The sequence below is a fragment of the Ornithodoros turicata genome, unplaced genomic scaffold, assembly GCF_037126465.1.
Source record: "Ornithodoros turicata isolate Travis unplaced genomic scaffold, ASM3712646v1 ctg00001139.1, whole genome shotgun sequence".
Lineage (NCBI taxonomy): Eukaryota > Metazoa > Arthropoda > Arachnida > Ixodida > Argasidae > Ornithodoros > Ornithodoros turicata.
Genome location: NW_026999476.1, coordinates 129,532 through 155,939, shown reverse-complemented (window position 1 = coordinate 155,939; position 26,408 = coordinate 129,532). Strand labels below are relative to the sequence as shown.

At 44.7% G+C, this 26,408-nt stretch overlaps 1 long non-coding RNA gene across 1 annotated transcript; it reads left to right on the top strand.

Annotated features, from left to right (window-relative positions):
- The first annotated feature begins 18,249 nt into the window (after positions 1-18,249).
- Positions 18,250-25,464, top strand: LOC135376515 (uncharacterized). Its single transcript, XR_010417723.1, has 2 exons — positions 18,250-22,175; positions 23,440-25,464. It is a non-coding gene; the product is annotated as an uncharacterized LOC135376515 (long non-coding RNA).
- Positions 25,465-26,408: the final 944 nt, after the last annotated feature.

The window sequence follows — 26,408 nt, the reverse complement described above, 5'->3', positions numbered from 1 at the left end:
ACACACGTTGACTGTTTTAGAGGACGAGGCAAGGGCATCGGCAATGACATTCTCTAGCTGATCCACAGAAAGCAAAGGGTGGGCCCTATCTCCACATGCTGTACGAAACGAACGGCAGTCTGTTAATTTCGCCGTTCTACATCCCGCTCTCGTTGAATATCCATCATACGTGATGTATATGGGCACGTGGTCGCTTCCCCTGCCATCAAGGTCCGTGTACCAATGGAGCTTCCTATAGATATCTCTTGAGCAGAAGGAGACGTCCAGAACGTCCGTAGTGAAGGACCTCCGCAAAAACGTGTGTGATCCATCATTCAGGATGCAGAGATCCATGCACTCGATCAGCTCCATCCATATTTTCCCTCGACGATCAGTTTTGGTGCTCCCCCATGCAGAGTGGTGAGCGTTAATATCACCGACCACTAGATAAGGAGACTCTAAATTGTCCAGCACAGTCTTCAGATCGGTCTTGGACACCTTAGCTGACGGCGGCACGTATAAGTTCACCACAGTGACGACAGTTTTACCCAAGCGAATTCTACACCGGATACAGTCTAGACCAGCCACTTTCGGCGTTGGAAGGGCAGCTGCATTGAAATCGCGTCGAACAAGCAGAACCGTCCTTGAGAAATCTGTATCTTCTTGCGTTACCAACCTATAACCGCTGAGTCTGAAGTCCTTCTCAACATAAGCTTCACTAATAGCCAACATGGGAATTCGATGCCGAAGTAGAAATTCTTTAAGATCTGGCAGCTTGTTGCGCAGACTGCGCGCGTTCCACTGCATTAAGACAGCATTCCTATAGATTTGATCCATGACCGAGGAAAAGGCTGTCAATCTCTAGAAGAGCCTTGACTTCGGGCAACCGCGCAGCCTCAGGGCAACAAGCAACAATGGCCTTCATAGCAGCAAGAACTAAGGGGATGATGACACAGGAGTCATTCGAAGACTGGGGGAGTGCCATTTCAGCCGTCGAGGCAGAGTTTCGTCGGTCTTCCTTGGACCTCGCACTGCGGCCGCGAAAGTTGCACGGAGAGGAGTGGTAGCATTAGGGATGTCATGCTGGCTATCTAGGAGCCGCACATGCCTACTCGGTTGAGGCTTAAATGCTTGTGGTTTGGGGGTTTTGACTGTTGGTTTTGAGACCTGCTGAGGTGCCCTTTGGGATCTCGCAGTAGTTTGTGGTCGACCATCACTTTTGGCCGCCCGGAGACCTAAAGTTGAACCTCCGTCCGTTTGTGCACTACGTCGTGCCTTCCTGATCCCAGGGGAAGGGGAAGGGGTGTTGGTCAAAACACGAGCCTGAAAGCGCCTTGTAGCTGCCCTCTTCCGGGGACATAAAGAATGCGATGCAGCATGCGGTCCCTCGCAGTTTGCACATTTCGGTTGGCGCCGCGCTATACATTCCTTGAGCGTGTGCGGCTGAGAGCAGAACTTACACAGTAGTGGCCATCGACAGCTTCGAGCAAGATGACCGAACCTCTGGCAGTGATAGCATTGCACTGAACCTTCCACATACTCATGCACCTTATGCGTTGAGAAGCCAAACTTAACTTCCTTCTGTTGGACTTGAAGGTCAATATGACATTTCGAAGGGGGATGTACTGGTCCGACCCATCTTCATGAGAGACATGCCGCACTTGACGCCGAGCGGCTATGACGCCATCCTCTCCCAAATACGAGGTGAGTTCCTCGTCGGTATACTCCAGTGGGACGTCATATATTTTCCCCATGTTATTAACGTATGAGGAGGGGATGGTGACAGTAACTGCCACCCCAGCCACTTCACTAAGGGTCATCAGATTAGACACTGCCCCTTCCGTCTGGACGAAGATGCACATGGAGCCATCAGCGTTGACACGATGACGGAGAATTGATTCCTGGGCCGCAGAGCGAATAGTCTTCGCTACCACGTTGGGATTGACTTTCCAAAACGACTTTCCAGGGTCAACTGGCTTGAACAATACAGGGATGCCTTGAGGCCTATTTTTCTTGTAAGTCACCAGCGTGAAAGGGTCCCCCATATCTTGGTCCAGTGATTCATCACCATTCATTGGATCACTGGTCTGACTTACGTCATACACTTCTGTGCCTGATGTTCGGTCCTCGGCCAGAGAAGGCTGTTGAAGCGACAGAAGTGTCCGTTCGCAAGGGGCGGAGTTCGACCGGTTTCTCCGTACCTGGGAGCGACTGCGGCCTCGGGGAACCGCGTCGTGCGTTCCGGGGAGACCGGAACGACCACCATCACCATTCTTGGCCATCGGCCTGAAGGTGAGGGGTTATTTCGGGTTTAAGATAGCTAGGTTACCTTAGGGCTAACGAAGAGCAGAACAATCCACGCCCGTGCTGCACAGGTGCGTCACGAGCTACTACTCTAACAATTGCTTGTGGTAGTGTGGCGAAATGGAATAACGAGCCTTGTAGACAATTTACTTGGCAATATATTTATTTATCTCTCGTAGGTTGAAGAACCCAGTGTGGTGTTACATAACGGAGGGGCACGTAGTCATACAAGACCGATCACCAAAAGGCCTTGCTTTTGACTAGATTAAAATGTGAAGCGATTGTAACATAACAAATGCTGCATGGTGGCGATATGATAGGTTCTCCTCACGAGTTGTCGTCAGGGTTACGGTTAGTTGACAATCTGCATATCCAGGTAGCAGGATCAAATTTTAATTAGGCTACTTTGGCCAACACGCGACCATAGAGCACAGTGTCAAAAGCCCTTACAAAATAAAAAGAATACTACATCTACGTGGACCCAGAAATCAAGACAGTTTGAAATGCTGTGAACGAATTCCACTACGTTAGTTTTGCCTGAATACCCTTTTCTAAAGCCATGCTGGAATTTAAAAAAAGAATCGACAGACTCAACTTGGTTGACAACGTGGTAGTACATGATGTGCTCCATTAGTTTACAGGGAACCCTAAAAAGTGGAGCTGGTTAATAGATAGAAGGAGCATAGTTGTCACCTCTTCTGAAGACAGGAATAAGCTGGAGACCTATCTCCTCGACTCGCACACATACTAAGAACCTTTGACACAGATTAACGTATCTTCATTCCAGCTCTTTCACTTTCAGATGTTCATCTCTGTTGAGTGGTCTGTCATTCTTGTAATACAGATTGGAATTGAAATGCAGGTGCATAAGGGATGCTCTGAAAGAAAAGTGTTTCGTTTTAGTCCTCTTAATGTTTCTGAAAACGAAAACAAACTTCACGGTGACTATTCTTCTGAAATGAGCAATTCCAGGATGACAGCAAAAAAATATATCTCGCCATATCATTATATCCACCTGGCACTTCAATTGAATAATGGCAGTTGAAGATGATGATGATTCAATTTAATGACGCATAAGCAACTCGGGCTATAGTGCGCCAAAACCATGGTAAAACTGTGACTCGTTAAATATCAAACGATTATACTAAAATAATATACTTTGTTGTTTGGTAAATTGAGATATAGACAAAAACATGATATGATAAAAATAAGCAATTGAAGAAAAGGCAATTGTTGGCTTTGTGTGACTGATGTCGAGTTTGCCACACTACTGTTGAATAATAATGTACGCTGTAGCATATAAAGTACAATCATACACACGCTCAATATGTGGTGGATATGTGAAACCAATATACACATACTTACATTTCAAACTTTCTTGAAAAAGGCAGTCCAAGTCTGTCGGATTTGCCAGACTCTATACAAAGCCAGTAAGCACAGTGTGGAATGACTGATTCATCTTTGATGACTGATCATCAGGCAGAGGTGCAGCTACCACGACGCTTCGTCATCTCAATGCTTCGGAGCGGCATAGCCTAGTAAGAAGCCATCAGAAGGAGCTCATAAAGATAACTTGGTTGAAAAAGTGGAGGGTTCTGTGGGATATGTAAGAAAGCATACGCGTTACACAACAGCTACGAGAATGATCGACTGCACCTGCATGGTTTTCAGTACGTAGACTTGGAACTGAAAAATAAATGTGCTAACCTTCTTGATACTACTTTTCCGTCAGGACCACATGAGAGCAAATTTGGTTGCTTTAGTTGAAGTTATCATCAGGTCCCCATGCTCCTTTGAGATGCAGCAGACAGAAGTTCGCTGAGGCGAGTGACTGCCGTTGCGGTTCGTCGCTTCGCAGCAGATCAAGAACAGTACACCGCAACGATAGGTGAAACGTTCAGAATATGGTGACCAACTCCAACACCAACCCAATGACCCGAACAAAGAGGATGAACCGGGAGTCACACAAGTTCGCAGTTCGCAAGCTCGGCATACGGCATCCATTACAGCTGACCGGATACGGAAGCATATATCGAACGCCGTGTACAGATTGAAAAGAAAATCGTAGAAACTGTTGCAGGTGATAAATGCAGGGTATATTTTTCTTTTTGAGGCTATGTATCAAAAATATATTAACGTAGAAATGCCATTTCATGAAGGAAATTGACAGATATTGCGTGACCACGTGACGCGTTTGAGCCAATTGTGGGTGTTGCGAGTGGCCCCCGTGTTGACGTCATCTTGATGGTGGGCCGGGGTGGATATTCTATATAAATGTAATGTTTTCTCGGTTTGACGCAAGGCGTGCTGCACTCGGATGAAGTCGAATGTTTAAAATTCGAGTTTAGAGAAACCGTGGGGTTTTAATGCGTGAATTTTCGCATGGAGAATCCTTGTTGGGTGCTTTATCGACTACAAGTACGAAAGAGCTCCCACATTTTCTGGTCAGAGTCCCTTTAACACATGCAGTAGGTTTTGCGATTGCTTTTTCAATCTGCGTTGATGTTGTCCTGCGTTCCATATGGTTCCGTATCCGGTCAGCTGTAATGGCTGCCATATGTCGAGCTTGCGAAAGTGTGTGATTCCCGGCTCGTCCTACCTTTTTCGGGTCATTGTATTTGGTGTTGGAGTTGCTCGCCATAACCTGAACGTTTCACCTATCATTGCGGCGTACTGTTCTTGATCTGCTGCAAAGCAACGAACCGCTACGACAGTCACTCGCCTCAGCGAAATTCTGTTTGCTGCATATCAAAGGAGCATCGGGACCTGATGATGTACTGCAAATGCTGAAGTTGAATTCTTTGAACCTTCATCTAAACAAACAAAGTGTGCTCTCGTGTGGTTCTGACGGAAAAGCAGTTTCAACAAAGTTAGCGCATTTATTTTTCAGTTACAAGTCCACGCACTCAAAATAATACAAGTGCATTCGATCATTCTCGTAGCTGTTCTGTAACACGTATGCTTTCTTATACGTATCCCACAGAACCCCGCAATTCAGGAACCCAGTTATACTTTATGTGACCCATCTGATGCCTCCTGACTAGGCTATGCCGCTCTGAAGCATTGAGATGGCGAAAGGTCGTGGTGGCTGCACCTCTGCTTTCGAAAGATGAATCAGTCATTCCACACTGTGCTTACTGGCTTTGCATCGAGTCTAACAAATCCGACATGAATGGACTGCCTTTTTCAAGGAAGTTTGAAATGTAAGTATGTGTTATGTTGGTTTCACATATCCCCACCACATACTGACTGTGTATATCGCTGTACTTTTGATGCTATAGCATATCTACGTACATTATAATTGAACACCTAGTGTGGAGAACTCGACACCAGCCACACAATGCAAACAATTGTTTATGCCTTTTCTTCCACTGATTGTTTTTATTATAATATTATTTTAGTATAATCGTCTGATTTTTAATAGTCACAATTTCCCCATGGTTATGGCGCACTATAGCCTGAGCTGTTTATGCGCCATTAAAATTGAATCATCATCATCATCTTTAACTGCCATTATTCAATTGAAGTGTCATGTTTCAGTTGGATACAATGATGTGGCCAGAGATAGTTTTCCCTTTCGTTCCAGAGTTGCTCATTTCGAAATAATAGTCACTGTGAAGTTTGTTTTCGGAAACATTGAGAGGGCTAACACCAAACGCTTTTCTTTCAGAGCATCCCTTATGCACCTGCATTTCAATTAAGATCTGTGTTACAAGAATGACAGACCACTCAACAGTGATGAACAGCAGTGATGAAAGGTGGAAGTGCTGGAACGAAGATGCGTTAATCTGTGTGAAAGGTGCTTTGTATGTGTCTGAGTCATGGCCATAGGTCACAAGCTAATTTCTGTCCTCATAAGAGGTGTCAACTATGCTCTTTCTATCTACTAACCTGCTCCACTTTAGGGTTCCCTGTAAACTAATGGAACACATCATATACCAGCACGTTGTTAACCACTGTAAATTTCTTTTTTTAAATTCCAGCATGGCTTTAGAAAAGGGTATTTAGACAAAAGTAACATAATTCGGTCACAGCATTTTAAACTGTCTTGATTTCTGGGTTCACGTAGATGCAGTATTTTTTTTATTTTGTGAGGGCTTTTGGCATGCTTGCTTGTTGGCCAAACTAGCCCCATTAAAATTTGATCTTGCTACCATTAACTGGATATGCAGTTTCTTGACTAACCGCAACCATGCCAACAATTCGTGAGGAGAACCTATCAAATCACCACCATGCAGCATTCCTCGGGTTACATATGCATCACATTTTAATCAAGTGTGTTCAAAGCCTTTAGGTTTTTACACGTCCCTCCGTTATTTAACACCACACGGTTCTTCAACCTATGACAGATAAATAAATATATTGCCAAGTAAATTGTTTACAAGGCTGATTACCCCATTTCACCACATTAACGCAAACAATTGTTAGAGTAGTGGCCCAGGGTATGAAGCTTGCCACTAATCATCATTTAAACAAAGTTTGTAATGTAGAATCCTTTACTGAAAGCACTGACTTAACACAACAATTGAGAACAAAGAGAGTGAACGTTTCGTCGCCTATCCGGGTGGCATCATTGCTACAACAGAGAACAGTCACAAACAACATCGACGGAGTCAAATCAGTGGTGTGCATTCCTTTCATCCAAGGTGTTGATAGGCCATTTGAAGGGAACTGTGCCCATCAGGCATTAAGACTGTGCATATAAAGTTAAGTGCACAGACTGTGACACAACCTACATTGGCAAGACAGGCAAAAGACGTGGGAAAATACTAAAAGAGCACACAAGGGACGTTCCCAAGGCTTCTAATGCTACTGAAACCAGGACCAAATTAGTCTACTATTGTTGGCCTGTTGAACATGTATTAAATTTTGATGGTGCGGTAACCTTTGCACATGACTAGCGATGAGGCCTTAGAAAGTGCTTAGAGTCCTGGTTTATCGGACTTGATGCATCAGCCTGTAATACAAACAGTGGCCCCCTATCGGATGTGTATGATGCCCTCTTAGATAAGTAGGCTGAGGTGCTTGTCTTTGGCCCTTGTTGTACTGACGATGCCACCAAGATAGGCGGCAAAACGTTTACGGTTCATTTTTAGTCATGTTAAGCGGTGTTTGCAGTAAAGGATGCTACATTGTAAGGTCGTCACCCGGCGTTTGGAATATATTTTCAAATAAAGTTGTTGTTTTACAAAGCTCATTACATTGTAGAAATCATTCTTGTTGCCTATTGTTTAGGGGATACCATTCTTGCAGTCACGTGGAGCACTGAAGGGCCAATTTCAAAAGCAAAGGCAATCTGATTTATGTTCTTGCCAACATGGCACAGCGTACGCACAAGGTAGCTCCATTTCAGGAGCCTGAGAACACTCAAAGCAACTAGTGTGCTAGAATTAGATATTGTCTGCAGCATTACATATTTGCTTTTGCTAGGGCAACTAAGAAGGGTGGATAGAAAGAGACAATGACAACCTGTTTCCACAGAAGACACTCAGATTCATAACAATTTCCTGCAAGAGAGCTAAGGCTTTTCCAGATTACTAGAACACGGGTACCGGATTGTAGATAACAAGAACTCATACACCAGAGCTCAGTGTTGCACACACCCTGCTTTCCATCAAAACTGTTAAAAGGCGTGACCCCCTAAACCTGCACAAAATTTCTGGAGTGTCTTCGCTGGGCACTGTCGCTGTTCAACTCATAAGGTGCTTTCTATGAACCTGACTCCCTGTTCTGGATGCACTGCCTGAGGGAACTCCAGCATGCTTTCCCAACATGGTCGCAACTTCTACGAGCAGTGGTTGTACTTACTGAAAGCAATATGAAATGCTATGCCTTGACAGGTTATGTTGATATCCTTCTTAAGACCGTAGAGAGATGTTGCTTGCTGCCCTTATTCCAAATCGCACTATCAGAAACAAGCCCACTTGCCACCAAGCCGATGAGTATTTCCTCACAGTCAGGGCAATCAAGGGAATCAATCACTGAGGCTCAGAAAAGCTGTTTTCTATGTGGATCTCATCCAGGACAGAGACATGAGTAGCCTCAAGAAAGCACCAGGTTTCTTTGAATTTAGATGTTCAGCTTTTAATTTCCTCCTTCCCCCTTTTTTATGTAGTACCTGATTTAGCCTTTTACAGCTCTGGAGATTGAGGATGTGGAGGTGACGTAAGGGGTGGAATTAGGCTTTAGGCACAATGAGGCAAAGTGTGACAACAAACCTTCTGAGAATGTTTATGTATCATACACACAGAGAGAGGATAGGTATTACAATAGAGGTTACACCTTTTTCTGGTTTTGATATTTATTTATTCATGAATATACCTCGAAGACCCTTGCAGGCATTACATGAGGGGGGACAACAACATGGGTCACATAACAAATACAGAAGTTACAAGGAACATACATATTTGAAAGACAGACGCTGCTTTTCGTTTGTTCATCAGTTTCGCTCAAGAAATTGTAGCAACGGTACACAATGTCACGACGAAAGGAGTGCTCATCTACCCTTCCGCAAGACTCATTAAAAAGGACACAACATACTGAACTGATGAACCATGCATAATCCTGAGAGCTATAAGTAATCCTAAATACAGATGCTGAATTAGTTTAAATGCGATAGACGAGCTGTGCGAAGAGCTGCCTCCAGTTAGGGCGTTGGGTACTTGAAGCCTGTGGCACTTTCTGTGTGGAAGGCTCGCCAGATCCTGTTCACTGCGCAGGCTGGGATGACGATGTTCTTGTTTTTCCCAAGCTTGTGGCAAAAACACGTTGCGAACTGGCGATATGCAGTATATCCATATCGTATACGCAGGTGTACAGAAAATATAGTTTAGGCAAGTAGGCAACCGGTCACAGTACAGGGTGTGTGTCGTGGCATTTCTACATGTACTTGAAAGCAGGCGCGGATCTAGGGGGAGGGGGGTCCAGGGGTCCGGACCCCCCTCAATTCCAGACTTGAACATAGGGTTCAGTGGACCAATCCCAGCATGCACCTGGCACTTGTCCATAGCGGACCCCCCGCCCCCTTCAGGAAAAATCCTAGATCTGCCCCTGCTTGAAAGCGACTGCAATTTATTTGCACACGCCCTGTATATTACTACACAAGCTGTATTCTTTTAGAAATTAACATTTTTTACTCTTCAGTGAATCGAAAGTAAGAACACTCAATATCGCTAAAAGCCTACGCTAAAAACATAAACACAGGGCAATACACAAAGAGATGATTTAGGACATATCACCTAGACAATAGTAGTATGGGATCAGCTCAAGTATCCGGAAACTCCCATCTTCGTCTGGACGCCATTAATTAGCAATTAGAGCTAATTAGGACCCCCCACATTATTCAGGACCCACCAGGGCGTCATTACACTAATTGGGGATCATCTAAGACACGTCCAGACCACTGTGTGAGTTTCCGGCTACTTGAGCTGATAAAAAATAAAAAAATAGGTAGAAAATCAAATAAAAAGATAGAGATAGAGTGGAGAGAAGGAGTTTAGTGGAAGATCAACGACGCCATCTTGTAGAAAGCGGTCCGGAACGGCCGCTGACTGTCGCTGGGCGACGGAGCACGGAGGCAGGTTGCAAAGCATCGGAGCACCAGTTCCGGACATCCTGTGACGTCAGCTGTGACGTCATCATGGCATGTCTGGGCAAGTTAGGACAGCTCTGGACATGCAAGGAGAAAAACACTCGTAATACAGAGGCTGGGAAAGCAAGAGTATGCAAACCATCAATAGCTAACAACAACAAAAAAAAAATTAGTTACACAACAAATGAGCCCACCAGAACAGGAGCGCAGAACCATGCGACTGCTCCATCCGAGAGGCAGGCAGAAACTGACTCGTAATGGTTTTTGTCCTGTATAAACCCCGCAGCTGCACCCCCTAGCGGTTACTTTCTCAACTAATCTCACAACAAAATTATTAAGAATCACGCCAGCGCTACTCCCGGTCCCAAGGCAGAAGATGATAGAAAATGGCGGGAATGCCCGGACAACAGCAACCAGCACCCGACGTGCACGGGCACGAAAATTGCAAACAAAGCGGGAACAAAGTTGGCGAAATCATTAGTTACACAACAAATCACCTCACCACAGTAGGAGCGCAGACCGATGCGACTGCTCTCGTCGACAGCCAGGGATCAAGTGACGACGGAGCGAACGACCGCACGTCTTCTCCCAACGAGAGCCAGAGGTGGACTGACGTAAGCGCCACTCTACGGGTGCTACGCATGCGCGCGCTCGTAGCGCCCTCTGCGCGCTCCTACCGCCACCTGCGAGAGGCTAAGAGAGAAGAGCATTCCTGCGCCCCCTGCTGGCCGTTCTCATTGGTCGTGAGGCTAAGTGAGAAGAGCATTCCTGCGCCCCCTGCTGGCAGTTCACATTGGTCCAGACATCATCCTATTGTCTCAGGGCTACACTGTTTTTTTCCACTAATGCTCCTTTGGTCAATCTGCAGTGAAGCCACGGTATGACGTCATCATGCAGCTGCGTGGCTCAAGGACGCGTACGCTCTAGACAGGGGACCTATTATTTATTGAATCGCTATCCCAAGATTATTTCCTTTATTATTCTATAACAACTGAATAGGAAACTATTGCAGAAGAGCACCATGCATGAAAGCTGATCGTAGGAATTCCAAAGTCTTACTAAATGAGACTTGCAAAAGAACAAAATATCCTAACACGTAACTCCATCAACGGCAAATAAGAGGACAAGGTACTCAACAAATCAACACAGAGTACGGGTAAACAGGAGCGCAGAACTCAGGGCAGCACTATCGTCAAGACAACAATGTTCCTTGCCAAAAGAGAAAAATTACAAAACGTCAACACAGGAAAGCATGCATATCGGGGCATGTCAGCACAAATTGTACGACTGCTGGGCAACAGAGGAAAACAAACACTTGAACAGAGTGAAAAAGACACTCACCATCATTTTTCCCGTTCACAGCATTTCCTCATTGTAAATCCGCTCGTCACAAAATCCACCTGCATCGTCGTACACCATTCACCAGTGACGAACCACACATCCGCACCCCATCAGAGGCAGACAGAACCCCACCGAAGCTACGCTCTTCCACTGACGGCCAACGCCAGGAGCAGAATTTGCGTGTCGAGACCCGTCAGTGTCCAAGAGAGAAGTGAATCCTTGCGCCCCCTGCAGGCCGTTCTCATTGGTCGTGACGTCATCCTATTGTCTCAGGGCTTCACAGTTTTTTTCCACTAATGCTCCTCTAGACAAGGTCAACCTGAAACAATAGTCTCTCGGTATGCGGTCATCATGCAGGTGCGTGGCTCAAGGACGCGTACGCTCTAGACAGGGCACCTGTTATTTATTGAATCACTATCCCAAAATTATTTCCTTTATTCTACTATAATGATTGCGTAGGGAACTATTGCAGAAAAACACCATAGACAAGAGGAGATTGTAGCATTTCATTCCCAAAGTCTTACTGTACAGGAAAAAAAAATGGTTCAGCAAGACATAAAGTCACACACCTGTCCCCCTCGCGGTTACTCTCTGAACTAAATGAATCGCAAAATTATTAAGAATAGCTCTACTCCCATTCAAGGCAGCACAATCGTCAAGAATATGCCTTGTACAAAAAGAAAAAAACTACATGCAGAAGGAAAGCATGTCAGAACAAGCCCAGACATGGTCAGCACATGTTTGTCAGACAAGGGGGGAAAAAGCGAAAAGAAACAAAGAAGGAAACCAGCATCAAACTATTTCTTCTTATTCAAAAACAGTGCTCATCATAAATCTGCCCAGGACAATACACACCATTTTTCTATTGCCACACTTTTTTCCAGTAACGGTCAATGCATTGCTACAGACTGCATGACGTCATCACATCCTGTCTGAAGAAGACACCGACAAAGACTCCTATTATTTATTGAATCGCAAGATTATTTTCTTTGTCCTACTCTTAATGACATTGATTCTCTCATTAAAATTCAACAAAAAAGCACCCCGCATATTAACGATTTTCACCCCAAAGGCTCATCATGGTCATTACAATTACAGTAAACTGCCACTGCTCTTTTAAAATAATAAGTGAGACCACTCAACATCACCTCCAGACTTATGTAATACGTGACCCTTTCTATGCTCATACATTCGTTGTCTGAGGCTACACCTGCGAGCAAAAAAGGCGCGGAAGCCGGGTGGGCAAAGTTCCATTCGCGCATTGCGAGCATAATGGCGGGAAAGCCTGGGAGCAAAGTTCTATTCGCGCATTCCAAAGCACAAGACAGAACGCCTTTACGGGAACACGATAGCATTCCTATACTATATTAATGATTATTGCATTGCAGTTTAGAAAAACTACAACTAAACTATAATTTTAGGAGCCCAACTTTCTATGGAAACTATAATTGCCCTATTACTTGGATCGCTACTAATGAAGCGCACCAAATTTTTCTCTCTTCCCATTTCAGCCTTGTCATGCAGGGAAGCAGACTCATATCCAAAATAATTAATTTACACTGAGGGTGCCGTGCTTCAGGAATTCCTATCCTGCGCTCAGATGCAAGCATTTCTTCACGGATACCTTTAACAGCTGACTTCCTCAACATATCGAACACCCAACAAAATCAAACAAACAATCAGAGAAACCCTCTTCTCAGCTGCACCATGCGACTTTCTTCTGCGTAAAATCGGTGATTTGAAGAAGAGAGCAGCGAAAAATTGCGCGCGCTTGTGCTCGACCTGAAGCATATGCCAATAAACCAAGAAAAAGGCACTCATGTCTGGTATCTGATAGTGCCACATACACAGACGCATTGTCGCAAAGAAAGCACAGGACACGGATACACAAATTTCCTTAGGTGAGCAGGGAAAAGGCTTAAGACCACAGGTCACGACACATCGCCACGCGGCTAGCACAACATGACACCAACAAGATACTAGCAGCGGGAAGAACTGCAACACTGCTAAACAAGTCCAGACATGCCACGATGGCGTCACAAATCAGGAAGAAAAAAAAAGAAAAAAGCACACGCACGCACGCACAGAGGACAACGCATTAAACACACGGAGCGCTCAGGAATAATTGTAGCGTCACCGCACATCGCTACGAAGCTAAACGTCTAACACAAGACGACACCAACAAGATATTAGCGAAGGGTAAAAATTGCAACACTACCGAACAAGTCCAGACATGCGACATCGCATACAAAACACTGCTCATCGGGGAAAAGGCCTAAGCCTGCGGCGGATCATCATAGAGCGTACACAACTTCATTTTTTCTATTTTGCGTAAACTAAACGCGGTCTGCTTGGAAAACGACGTACAAATTTTCTTAACGAGCAGAGAAATATTTCTACTCCGTGCTCAGATACCAGCATTTCTGCTCAGATACCTATAACGGCTGACTTCCTCAACATATCGAGGAAAGCGAATACTAACACTCAACATATAACAAAAAACAAACAAATTCCATTCTCATGAACTCTCTCCTCTGCCGAGCGGCTTTCTCCTGCTCTACCTGGATGCTGACTGTTTCCCCTCATCTACATTCTAAGTAAAAGCCGTGAAAGGAGAAAAGAACCGCGAAAAATTACACGCATGTGTGCTCCAGTAGCTGTAACTGCAAGAAACCGTAGCGCACGCCAATACACTGAGAAAAAGACACCTATTTCTGCCACCAGATAATTCTTGCATAATGCCACATACACAGTCGCATTACCCTTGCGTAAAGAAAGCACAGGACAGGGATACACAAATTTCCTTAGGTGAGCAGGGAAAAGGCTTAAGACCTCAGATCACCACACATCGCCACGCGGCTAGCACAACATGACACCAACAAGATACTAGCAGCGGGAAGAACTGCAACACTGCTAAACAAGTCCAGACATGCCACGATGACGTCACAAATCAGGAGAAAAAAAGCACACGCATGCACGCACAGAGGACAACGCATTAAACACACGGAGCGCTCAGGAATAATCGTAGCGTTACCGCACATCGCTACGAAGCTCAACGTCTAACACAAGACGACAACAACAACAAGATATTAACGAAGGGTAAAAATTGCAACACTGATCAAGTCCAGACATGCGACATCGCATACAAAACACTGCTCATCGGGGAAAAGGCCTAAGCCCGCGGCGGATCATCATAGAGCATACACAACTTCATTTTTCTACTTCGCGTAAACTAAACGCGGTCTGCTTGGAAAACGACGTACAAATTTTCTTAAGGAGCAGAGAAATATAGAAATTTCTACTCCGTGCTCAGATACCAGCATTTCTGCTCAGAAACCTGCAAAATTAAGCACTGCTTACTTCGTCAAGATATCGAACACCCAACAAAATCAAACAAACAACCCCACTTCCACTGGTAGAACACTATTCAGCTTTTACGCAGGAGGCTTTCTTCTACATAAAAGTAGAGAAAATAAGAAAAAGAGCAGCGAAATATTACACGCACTTTTGCTTGACTTAAAAAACCTGAAGCATATGCCAATAAACCAATAAAAAGACACTCATGTCTGGTATATGATAGTGCCACATACACAGACGCATTACCCTTGCGTAAAGAAAGCACAGGACAGGGATACACAAATTTCCTTCAGTGAGCAGGGAAAAGGCTTAAGCCGTACCGCCTAGGAATAATCGGAGAATCACCGCTTATCGCTACGCGGCTAGCACAACATGACAGCAACAAGATATCAGCGAAGGGTAAAAATTGCAGCAAGAAAGACACTACTGAACAAGTCTAGACATGCGACATCGAATGCCAAAACACTGGTGATCGGGGAAAAGGGCTAAGCCTGCGGCGGATCATCATAGAGCATACATAAGTTCATTTCGCGTAAACTAAACGCGGTCTGCTTGGAAAACGACGTACAAAGTTTCTTAGGGAGCAGAGAAATACAGCAATTTCTACTCCGTGCTCAGATACCAGCATTTCTGCTCAAAACCCTGCAAAATTAAGCACTGCTTACTTCATCAAGATATCGAACACCCAACAAAATCAAACAAACAACCCCACTTCCACTGATAGAACATTATTCAGCTTTTACGCAGGAGGCTTTCTTCTACATAAAAGTAGAGAAAATAAGAAAAGAGCAGCGAAAATTACACGCACTTTTGCTCGAATAGCAATAAGAGAAAAAAATAAAATAAAATATCGACACACACGCTAATAAACTGTGACAAAGACACCCATTTCTGCTATCAGATAATTATTGCGTAATGCTAAATACTCATTTGCATTGTCCCTGCGTGAAGAAAGCACAGGGCAGGGATACACAATTTATCTTAAGCGAGCAGGGAAAGTCACTTCTACTCGAACAGCTTAATACCATAAAGTCTGAATTTTTGCAAAGCAAATAAAGCTTGAACAGCGCTACGAACGTGAGAGACACATACTAACAAACAAACATACAAACAAACAAACAAACACTTCTATTCATTTCTATTGATAAAGGCGTAAACCACACTACAAGAACAAAGCACGCGGCTTCAGGAAAGCGTATCAAATGCATCGCAACAGGACCGGCTCTCATAAAATAGCCTGCCCAAAACGAAGACTTCACCAGGTTCGCGAGGTAATTCCATTAAAAACGCTCTCGGTCTATCCTACAGATAGCAATGCAAGCGCTGCTTCCCTTATTTTTTAAGCCACTATTCCACGCAATGGCACATAAATGTATCACTCGTGTCACATGAAAAAGCACACACAAAGAACTTACTTGTCAAGTGGGATCCCTGGTTCACACATACACAGACACACACTCACATTTTCACAATCACAAACACAAAGTCCACCACAACCACATAAATCCATATTATTCCTCAGGTCAATAATTATCCTACCATCGTCAAAAGATGGCTCACTCTTGTATGCGATCGTAAAGCGATAGGTCCTCGTTCCGGATGTAATAAGATATCGCCACTCGGCCGACGCGAACCAAAAAAGAAAGAAAGGAATGCGCGTTCGCTATACATCCACAAAGAAAACGGTGCCGTGCTTCTACGCAGCGCTCATCATACAGGAGTGAATTGTCTTCTTCGTTTTCCTTTTATTTTCTTGCACCCATATATTTTGCAAGAATACTATAGAGCAGAACGGACAAATGTGAACATCATTCGCTACACACTGTAGCTCTCACCATTTTTAAACCAAACCACTGAACATGTGTTCATAGGTCTTCACTAAATAGGTGAGCCGATAATGACTCAAAATGAAATGAAATCAAATAAAATAATCATTCCAGCATCGCTGGCTGCAAGCTTGGGTACCCTGCTTGGGTCTGCTGGCGCTGGAATAAAAGATTTATCGCGAGGGTACTACAATGGTGAGCTCTGCTGCTGTTTAAGTGATAAAACAGTGCACCTGCTCGGGGAAAGGGGGTCGCGCGCGTCCAAACCGCGAGGCCCGCGTTGCGCTCGCACGGGGAATCGCGCGCGTCGCGTCCCGAGAACGGGTCCGCGCGCGGCTCGCGTGGGGCGCGGTTCGGGAGCACTGTTTTATCACTTAAACAGCAGCAGAGCTCACCATTGTAGTACCCTCGCGATAAATCTTTTATTCCAGCGCCAGCAGACCCAAGCAGGGTACCCAAGCTTGCAGCCAGCGATGCTGGAATGATTATTTTATTTGATTTCATTTCATTTTGAGTCATTATCGGCTCACCTATTTAGTGAAGACCTATGAACACATGTTCAGTGGTTTGGTTTAAAAATGGTGAGAGCTACAGTGTGTAGCGAATGATGTTCACATTTGTCCGTTCTGCTCTATAGTATTCTTGCAAAATATATGGGTGCAAGAAAATAAAAGGAAAACGAAGAAGACAATTCACTCCTGTATGATGAGCGCTGCGTAGAAGCACGGCACCGTTTTCTTTGTGGATGTATAGCGAACGCGCATTCCTTTCTTTCTTTTTTGGTTCGCGTCGGCCGAGTGGCGATATCTTATTACATCCGGAACGAGGACCTATCGCTTTACGATCGCATACAAGAGTGAGCCATCTTTTGACGATGGTAGGATAATTATTGACCTGAGGAATAATATGGATTTATGTGGTTGTGGTGGACTTTGTGTTTGTGATTGTGAAAATGTGAGTGTGTGTCTGTGTATGTGTGAACCAGGGATCCCACATGACAAGTAAGTTCTTTGTGTGTGCTTTTTCATGTGACACGAGTGATACATTTATGTGCCATTGCGTGGAATAGTGGCTTAAAAAATAAGGGAAGCAGCGCTTGCATTGCTATCTGTAGGATAGACCGAGAGCGTTTTTAATGGAATTACCTCGCGAACCTGGTGAAGTCTTCGTTTTGGGCAGGCTATTTTATGAGAGCCGGTCCTGTTGCGATGCATTTGATACGCTTTCCTGAAGCCGCGTGCTTTGTTCTTGTAGTGTGGTTTACGCCTTTATCAATAGAAATGAATAGAAGTGTTTGTTTGTTTGTTTGTTTGTATGTTTGTTTGTTAGTATGTGTCTCTCACGTTCGTAGCGCTGTTCAAGCTTTATTTGCTTTGCAAAAATTCAGACTTTATGGTATTAAGCTGTTCGAGTAGAAGTGACTTTCCCTGCTCGCTTAAGATAAATTGTGTATCCCTGCCCTGTGCTTTCTTCACGCAGGGACAATGCAAATGAGTATTTAGCATTACGCAATAATTATCTGATAGCAGAAATGGGTGTCTTTGTCACAGTTTATTAGCGTGTGTGTCGATATTTTATTTTATTTTTTTCTCTTATTGCTATTCGAGCAAAAGTGCGTGTAATTTTCGCTGCTCTTTTCTTATTTTCTCTACTTTTATGTAGAAGAAAGCCTCCTGCGTAAAAGCTGAATAATGTTCTATCAGTGGAAGTGGGGTTGTTTGTTTGATTTTGTTGGGTGTTCGATATCTTGATGAAGTAAGCAGTGCTTAATTTTGCAGGGTTTTGAGCAGAAATGCTGGTATCTGAGCACGGAGTAGAAATTGCTGTATTTCTCTGCTCCCTAAGAAACTTTGTACGTCGTTTTCCAAGCAGACCGCGTTTAGTTTACGCGAAATGAACTTATGTATGCTCTATGATGATCCGCCGCAGGCTTAGCCCTTTTCCCCGATCACCAGTGTTTTGGCATTCGATGTCGCATGTCTAGACTTGTTCAGTAGTGTCTTTCTTGCTGCAATTTTTACCCTTCGCTGATATCTTGTTGCTGTCATGTTGTGCTAGCCGCGTAGCGATAAGCGGTGATTCTCCGATTATTCCTAGGCGGTACGGCTTAAGCCTTTTCCCTGCTCACTGAAGGAAATTTGTGTATCCCTGTCCTGTGCTTTCTTTACGCAAGGGTAATGCGTCTGTGTATGTGGCACTATCATATACCAGACATGAGTGTCTTTTTATTGGTTTATTGGCATATGCTTCAGGTTTTTTAAGTCAAGCAAAAGTGCGTGTAATATTTCGCTGCTCTTTTTCTTATTTTCTCTACTTTTATGTAGAAGAAAGCCTCCTGCGTAAAAGCTGAATAGTGTTCTACCAGTGGAAGTGGGGTTGTTTGTTTGATTTTGTTGGGTGTTCGATATCTTGACGAAGTAAGCAGTGCTTAATTTTGCAGGTTTCTGAGCAGAAATGCTGGTATCTGAGCACGGAGTAGAAATTTCTATATTTCTCTGCTCCTTAAGAAAATTTGTACGTCGTTTTCCAAGCAGACCGCGTTTAGTTTACGCGAAGTAGAAAAATGAAGTTGTGTATGCTCTATGATGATCCGCCGCGGGCTTAGGCCTTTTCCCCGATGAGCAGTGTTTTGTATGCGATGTCGCATGTCTGGACTTGATCAGTGTTGCAATTTTTACCCTTCGTTAATATCTTGTTGTTGTTGTCGTCTTGTGTTAGACGTTGAGCTTCGTAGCGATGTGCGGTAACGCTACGATTATTCCTGAGCGCTCCGTGTGTTTAATGCGTTGTCCTCTGTGCGTGCATGCGTGTGCTTTTTTTCTCCTGATTTGTGACGTCATCGTGGCATGTCTGGACTTGTTTAGCAGTGTTGCAGTTCTTCCCGCTGCTAGTATCTTGTTGGTGTCATGTTGTGCTAGCCGCGTGGCGATGTGTGGTGATCTGAGGTCTTAAGCCTTTTCCCTGCTCACCTAAGGAAATTTGTGTATCCCTGTCCTGTGCTTTCTTTACGCAAGGGTAATGCGACTGTGTATGTGGCATTATGCAAGAATTATCTGGTGGCAGAAATAGGTGTCTTTTTCTCAGTGTATTGGCGTGCGCTACGGTTTCTTGCAGTTACAGCTACTGGAGCACACATGCGTGTAATTTTTCGCGGTTCTTTTCTCCTTTCACGGCTTTTACTTAGAATGTAGATGAGGGGAAACAGTCAGCATCCAGGTAGAGCAGGAGAAAGCCGCTCGGCAGAGGAGAGAGTTCATGAGAATGGAATTTGTTTGTTTTTTGTTATATGTTGAGTGTTAGTATTCGCTTTCCTCGATATGTTGAGGAAGTCAGCCGTTATAGGTATCTGAGCAGAAATGCTGGTATCTGAGCACGGAGTAGAAATATTTCTCTGCTCGTTAAGAAAATTTGTACGTCGTTTTCCAAGCAGACCGCGTTTAGTTTACGCAAAATAGAAAAAATGAAGTTGTGTACGCTCTATGATGATCCGCCGCAGGCTTAGGCCTTTTCCCCGATGAGCAGTGTTTTGTATGCGATGTCGCATGTCTGGACTTGTTCGGTAGTGTTGCAATTTTTACCCTTCGCTAATATCTTGTTGGTGTCGTCTTGTGTTAGACGTTTAGCTTCGTAGCGATGTGCGGTGACGCTACAATTATTCCTGAGCGCTCCGTGTGTTTAATGCGTTGTCCTCTGTGCGTGCGTGCGTGTGCTTTTTTCTTTTTTTTTCTTCCTGATTTGTGACGCCATCGTGGCATGTCTGGACTTGTTTAGCAGTGTTGCAGTTCTTCCCGCTGCTAGTATCTTGTTGGTGTCATGTTGTGCTAGCCGCGTGGCGATGTGTCGTGACCTGTGGTCTTAAGCCTTTTCCCTGCTCACCTAAGGAAATTTGTGTATCCGTGTCCTGTGCTTTCTTTGCGACAATGCGTCTGTGTATGTGGCACTATCAGATACCAGACATGAGTGCCTTTTTCTTGGTTTATTGGCATATGCTTCAGGTCGAGCACAAGCGCGCGCAATTTTTCGCTGCTCTCTTCTTCAAATCACCGATTTTACGCAGAAGAAAGTCGCATGGTGCAGCTGAGAAGAGGGTTTCTCTGATTGTTTGTTTGATTTTGTTGGGTGTTCGATATGTTGAGGAAGTCAGCTGTTAAAGGTATCCGTGAAGAAATGCTTGCATCTGAGCGCAGGATAGGAATTCCTGAAGCACGGCACCCTCAGTGTAAATTAATTATTTTGGATATGAGTCTGCTTCCCTGCATGACAAGGCTGAAATGGGAAGAGAGAAAAATTTGGTGCGCTTCATTAGTAGCGATCCAAGTAATAGGGCAATTATAGTTTCCATAGAAAGTTGGGCTCCTAAAATTATAGTTTAGTTGTAGTTTTTCTAAACTGCAATGCAATAATCATTAATATAGTATAGGAATGCTATCGTGTTCCCGTAAAGGCGTTCTGTCTTGTGCTTTGGAATGCGCGAATAGAACTTTGCTCCCAGGCTTTCCCGCCATTATGCTCGCAATGCGCGAATGGAACTTTGCCCACCCGGCTTCCGCGCCTTTTTTGCTCGCAGGTGTAGCCTCAGACAACGAATGTATGAGCATAGAAAGGGTCACGTATTACATAAGTCTGGAGGTGATGTTGAGTGGTCTCACTTATTATTTTAAAAGAGCAGTGGCAGTTTACTGTAATTGTAATGACCATGATGAGCCTTTGGGGTGAAAATCGTTAATATGCGGGGTGCTTTTTTGTTGAATTTTAATGAGAGAATCAATGTCATTAAGAGTAGGACAAAGAAAATAATCTTGCGATTCAATAAATAATAGGAGTCTTTGTCGGTGTCTTCTTCAGACAGGATGTGATGACGTCATGCAGTCTGTAGCAATGCATTGACCGTTACTGGAAAAAAGTGTGGCAATAGAAAAATGGTGTGTATTGTCCTGGGCAGATTTATGATGAGCACTGTTTTTGAATAAGAAGAAATAGTTTGATGCTGGTTTCCTTCTTTGTTTCTTTTCGCTTTTTCCCCCCTTGTCTGACAAACATGTGCTGACCATGTCTGGGCTTGTTCTGACATGCTTTCCTTCTGCATGTAGTTTTTTTCTTTTTGTACAAGGCATATTCTTGACGATTGTGCTGCCTTGAATGGGAGTAGAGCTATTCTTAATAATTTTGCGATTCATTTAGTTCAGAGAGTAACCGCGAGGGGGACAGGTGTGTGACTTTATGTCTTGCTGAACCATTTTTTTTTCCTGTACAGTAAGACTTTGGGAATGAAATGCTACAATCTCCTCTTGTCTATGGTGTTTTTCTGCAATAGTTCCCTACGCAATCATTATAGTAGAATAAAGGAAATAATTTTGGGATAGTGATTCAATAAATAACAGGTGCCCTGTCTAGAGCGTACGCGTCCTTGAGCCACGCACCTGCATGATGACCGCATACCGAGAGACTATTGTTTCAGGTTGACCTTGTCTAGAGGAGCATTAGTGGAAAAAAACTGTGAAGCCCTGAGACAATAGGATGACGTCACGACCAATGAGAACGGCCTGCAGGGGGCGCAAGGATTCACTTCTCTCTTGGACACTGACGGGTCTCGACACGCAAATTCTGCTCCTGGCGTTGGCCGTCAGTGGAAGAGCGTAGCTTCGGTGGGGTTCTGTCTGCCTCTGATGGGGTGCGGATGTGTGGTTCGTCACTGGTGAATGGTGTACGACGATGCAGGTGGATTTTGTGACGAGCGGATTTACAATGAGGAAATGCTGTGAACGGGAAAAATGATGGTGAGTGTCTTTTTCACTCTGTTCAAGTGTTTGTTTTCCTCTGTTGCCCAGCAGTCGTACAATTTGTGCTGACATGCCCCGATATGCATGCTTTCCTGTGTTGACGTTTTGTAATTTTTCTCTTTTGGCAAGGAACATTGTTGTCTTGACGATAGTGCTGCCCTGAGTTCTGCGCTCCTGTTTACCCGTACTCTGTGTTGATTTGTTGAGTACCTAGTCCTCTTATTTGCCGTTGATGGAGTTACGTGTTAGGATATTTTGTTCTTTTGCAAGTCTCATTTAGTAAGACTTTGGAATTCCTACGATCAGCTTTCATGCATGGTGCTCTTCTGCAATAGTTTCCTATTCAGTTGTTATAGAATAATAAAGGAAATAATCTTGGGATAGCGATTCAATAAATAATAGGTCCCCTGTCTAGAGCGTACGCGTCCTTGAGCCACGCAGCTGCATGATGACGTCATACCGTGGCTTCACTGCAGATTGACCAAAGGAGCATTAGTGGAAAAAAACAGTGTAGCCCTGAGACAATAGGATGATGTCTGGACCAATGTGAACTGCCAGCAGGGGGCGCAGGAATGCTCTTCTCACTTAGCCTCACGACCAATGAGAACGGCCAGCAGGGGGCGCAGGAATGCTCTTCTCTCTTAGCCTCTCGCAGGTGGCGGTAGGAGCGCGCAGAGGGCGCTACGAGCGCGCGCATGCGTAGCACCCGTAGAGTGGCGCTTACGTCAGTCCACCTCTGGCTCTCGTTGGGAGAAGACGTGCGGTCGTTCGCTCCGTCGTCACTTGATCCCTGGCTGTCGACGAGAGCAGTCGCATCGGTCTGCGCTCCTACTGTGGTGAGGTGATTTGTTGTGTAACTAATGATTTCGCCAACTTTGTTCCCGCTTTGTTTGCAATTTTCGTGCCCGTGCACGTCGGGTGCTGGTTGCTGTTGTCCGGGCATTCCCGCCATTTTCTATCATCTTCTGCCTTGGGACCGGGAGTAGCGCTGGCGTGATTCTTAATAATTTTGTTGTGAGATTAGTTGAGAAAGTAACCGCTAGGGGGTGCAGCTGCGGGGTTTATACAGGACAAAAACCATTACGAGTCAGTTTCTGCCTGCCTCTCGGATGGAGCAGTCGCATGGTTCTGCGCTCCTGTTCTGGTGGGCTCATTTGTTGTGTAACTAATTTTTTTTTTGTTGTTGTTAGCTATTGATGGTTTGCATACTCTTGCTTTCCCAGCCTCTGTATTACGAGTGTTTTTCTCCTTGCATGTCCAGAGCTGTCCTAACTTGCCCAGACATGCCATGATGACGTCACAGCTGACGTCACAGGATGTCCGGAACTGGTGCTCCGATGCTTTGCAACCTGCCTCCGTGCTCCGTCGCCCAGCGACAGTCAGCGGCCGTTCCGGACCGCTTTCTACAAGATGGCGTCGTTGATCTTCCACTAAACTCCTTCTCTCCACTCTATCTCTATCTTTTTATTTGATTTTCTACCTATTTTTTTATTTTTTATCAGCTCAAGTAGCCGGAAACTCACACAGTGGTCTGGACGTGTCTTAGATGATCCCCAATTAGTGTAATGACGCCCTGGTGGGTCCTGAATAATGTGGGGGGTCCTAATTAGCTCTAATTGCTAATTAATGGCGTCCAGACGAAGATGGGAGTTTCCGGATACTTGAGCTGATCCCATACTACTGACAATTACACAGTTGCCTAATACTGCTTTTCTCCAGTTCACAGTTCTGTATTATGTCGTCTTTTATGTGGTGCGCCCTGCACTGGAGTTTTTAGCGACCTTAATGCAGGACCAAACCAATTTCGAGCGCCCAAATTTTAACATCGTTCGACAGGGCCAAATGTGACATACTTGTGAATATGGTCGCTCATACGTTCGCGCTGCCCACGGAATTCAATATCCACCTTCAGGACAGTCGTATTGAGGCATAGAAGTTACAAATCTTCGTGGGTTGTAATGCACTCATATTGGTGTCATTCGGCTGCGCTTTCGAGCTCCTTGCAGCACAAGCATATTCGATCTCCTTCGGCAGTATGACACACCAGCCGCACCGGCACCTTAAACAGGAAGTACGCATTAAATATGAGGACACAAAATTTCAGAGAACACGTTTACATGTTTGATCACAGTGTGCGTTGACAAGCTCATCGCTTACCTGTCTGTCGAAGACAGGCGACTGATCCTGTTTGCTTCATCTGTGACCGATGTTCGTAGAGCGTTGACTTCGGCTCGTATTTGCGGCATCGGCGACGTTTCGAAAGCGAGGCTTCCGAGCTGTTCAGCACACAGAATTTCCTTCTCGATCGTAGAAAGGTCAGAAAAAAGTTCCGGGCTCGAAGTCTCCGAATTCCTTGCTTCGACGTCCATATTGAAGATCGCTTTCCGGATGCCGCCGCTCTCACAAACTAACAGCAGAACTTCCGGTCCGGGCGGCCAATGAAACATGAACCTCATGTTTTCGTCACGCACATGGAAATTGGCGGATATCCACTACAAAGAGGCTAGATTTCGGCGTCGATTGCGTGAGTTGAGGAGGAAAAGCCAAGCGGGTTTTCAGCTCCCCATTTGGCAAACTTTGCCGCCGCGCACAGCCAAAATATTTTGCGTGTAGCTTGGAGGCATATTATACCTTCGTAATAGATGCAAACGAAAGATTTGTTGAACTTCTGGTCAGAGTCCCTTTAAATGCGAGGTATATTTTTCTTTTTGAGACTCTGTAACAAAAACATATTAACATATAAATGACATTTCATAAAGGGAATTGACAGAGTTTTGTGTGACCATGTGATGCGTTGAGCCAATTGTGGGTGTTGCCAGTGACCCTCATGTTGACGTCATGTTGATGGTGGGCCGTGGTGGATATTCTATATAAACGTATGTTTTCTCGGTTTAACGCTAGGCGTGCTCTACTCGGATGAAGTCGAATGTTTAAAATTCGAGTTTGGAGAAACTGTGGGGTTTTAATGCGTGAATTTTCGCATGGAGAGTCCGTGTTGGGTGCTCTATCGACTGCAAGTACGAAAGAGCTCCCACAACTTCTGGTCAGAGTCCCTTTAAGAATGCTCTTTGTTATCATCTGAACGCCACATAGTGATTTTTGTTCTTTTTGTTGTCTAATGTTTCATTGTTTTGTGTCTTCTGTATGCATCCTCTTATATTTGAACTTATTGTTACATACGCCCCTCCCCTCTCTAATGCTAATAAGCCCTGAGGGTATCATAAATAAATAAATAAATAAACGGGAAAAACCAACTGGAAAACCCAAGCGGGATATGCTGCTGTCACACACGCTTCTCGCCTGCCTTTCTCGTATGGTTTGCCGGGGAAACGGTACGACTTTACTGCAGGAATCTGACCTCTCGTGTTCTTCAAGCTGTTAGAACAGTTTACAATACAACAGTACTGTGTACCCGGCTTTCTTTTCTTTGGTAGAGATGCCACGCAGTACAGCGGGACGGCGTGAAATATGACACACACGATCATCTAGCACGGCAGCTGTACAACAGAGGCCTGATCAGCGCTGCGGTCGCGGAGCGAAACTTTAGTGGAACAGGCCTATACATGATGCTCATCCTCATTGTATTGGTTAAGAATTTCTGATGATAATTGTGGTTCGATATCATCCGTGACTTGAATGACATACGCACCTCCAAAAATCTGATTGTCAGTTAGAATAATCTCATATTCCTTTGTGCGCCGAGTGTCACGAGGATAGCGTGATTAGAATTGTAGACTCCGCCAGCACATCGTGCTTGTAAAGTCAGTTTTCGCTACCCATTTACATCGCGTCATTCTGGCAATAGGCTCCTTTCAACATATGTTGACATAAGAGGTTATAGACTTTCTTTCAATTATGCATTTGTCAAATATGATAAGTTTTCGCAAAAGATTAGTGATCCTTTTTTGTAAGCAAAAAATTGATGTATCATATGTCTCCGAATTTCATCATCGCGCGAAAACGCGCTTCCCACGGCTCGTTCAGCCCTTCGTAATGCGCATGCGCGGCACGCGAATCGGTGGTTCCGTTCATGCGAAAACTCCCTAATGATACAGTTCATAACAAATAAGGGACGTACGCAATACATGTCCTACGATGCGTATGTCATCCGATTATGGGTCTAAGCGCGGTCTGGAGGTAGAGAATGTTGTCGACAAACTTCTGCTCCCAATCCCTACCCCTCTCACCAAGCTTGCGAACGTGATTGTGAAATATGTGAGGAGTCAAGAG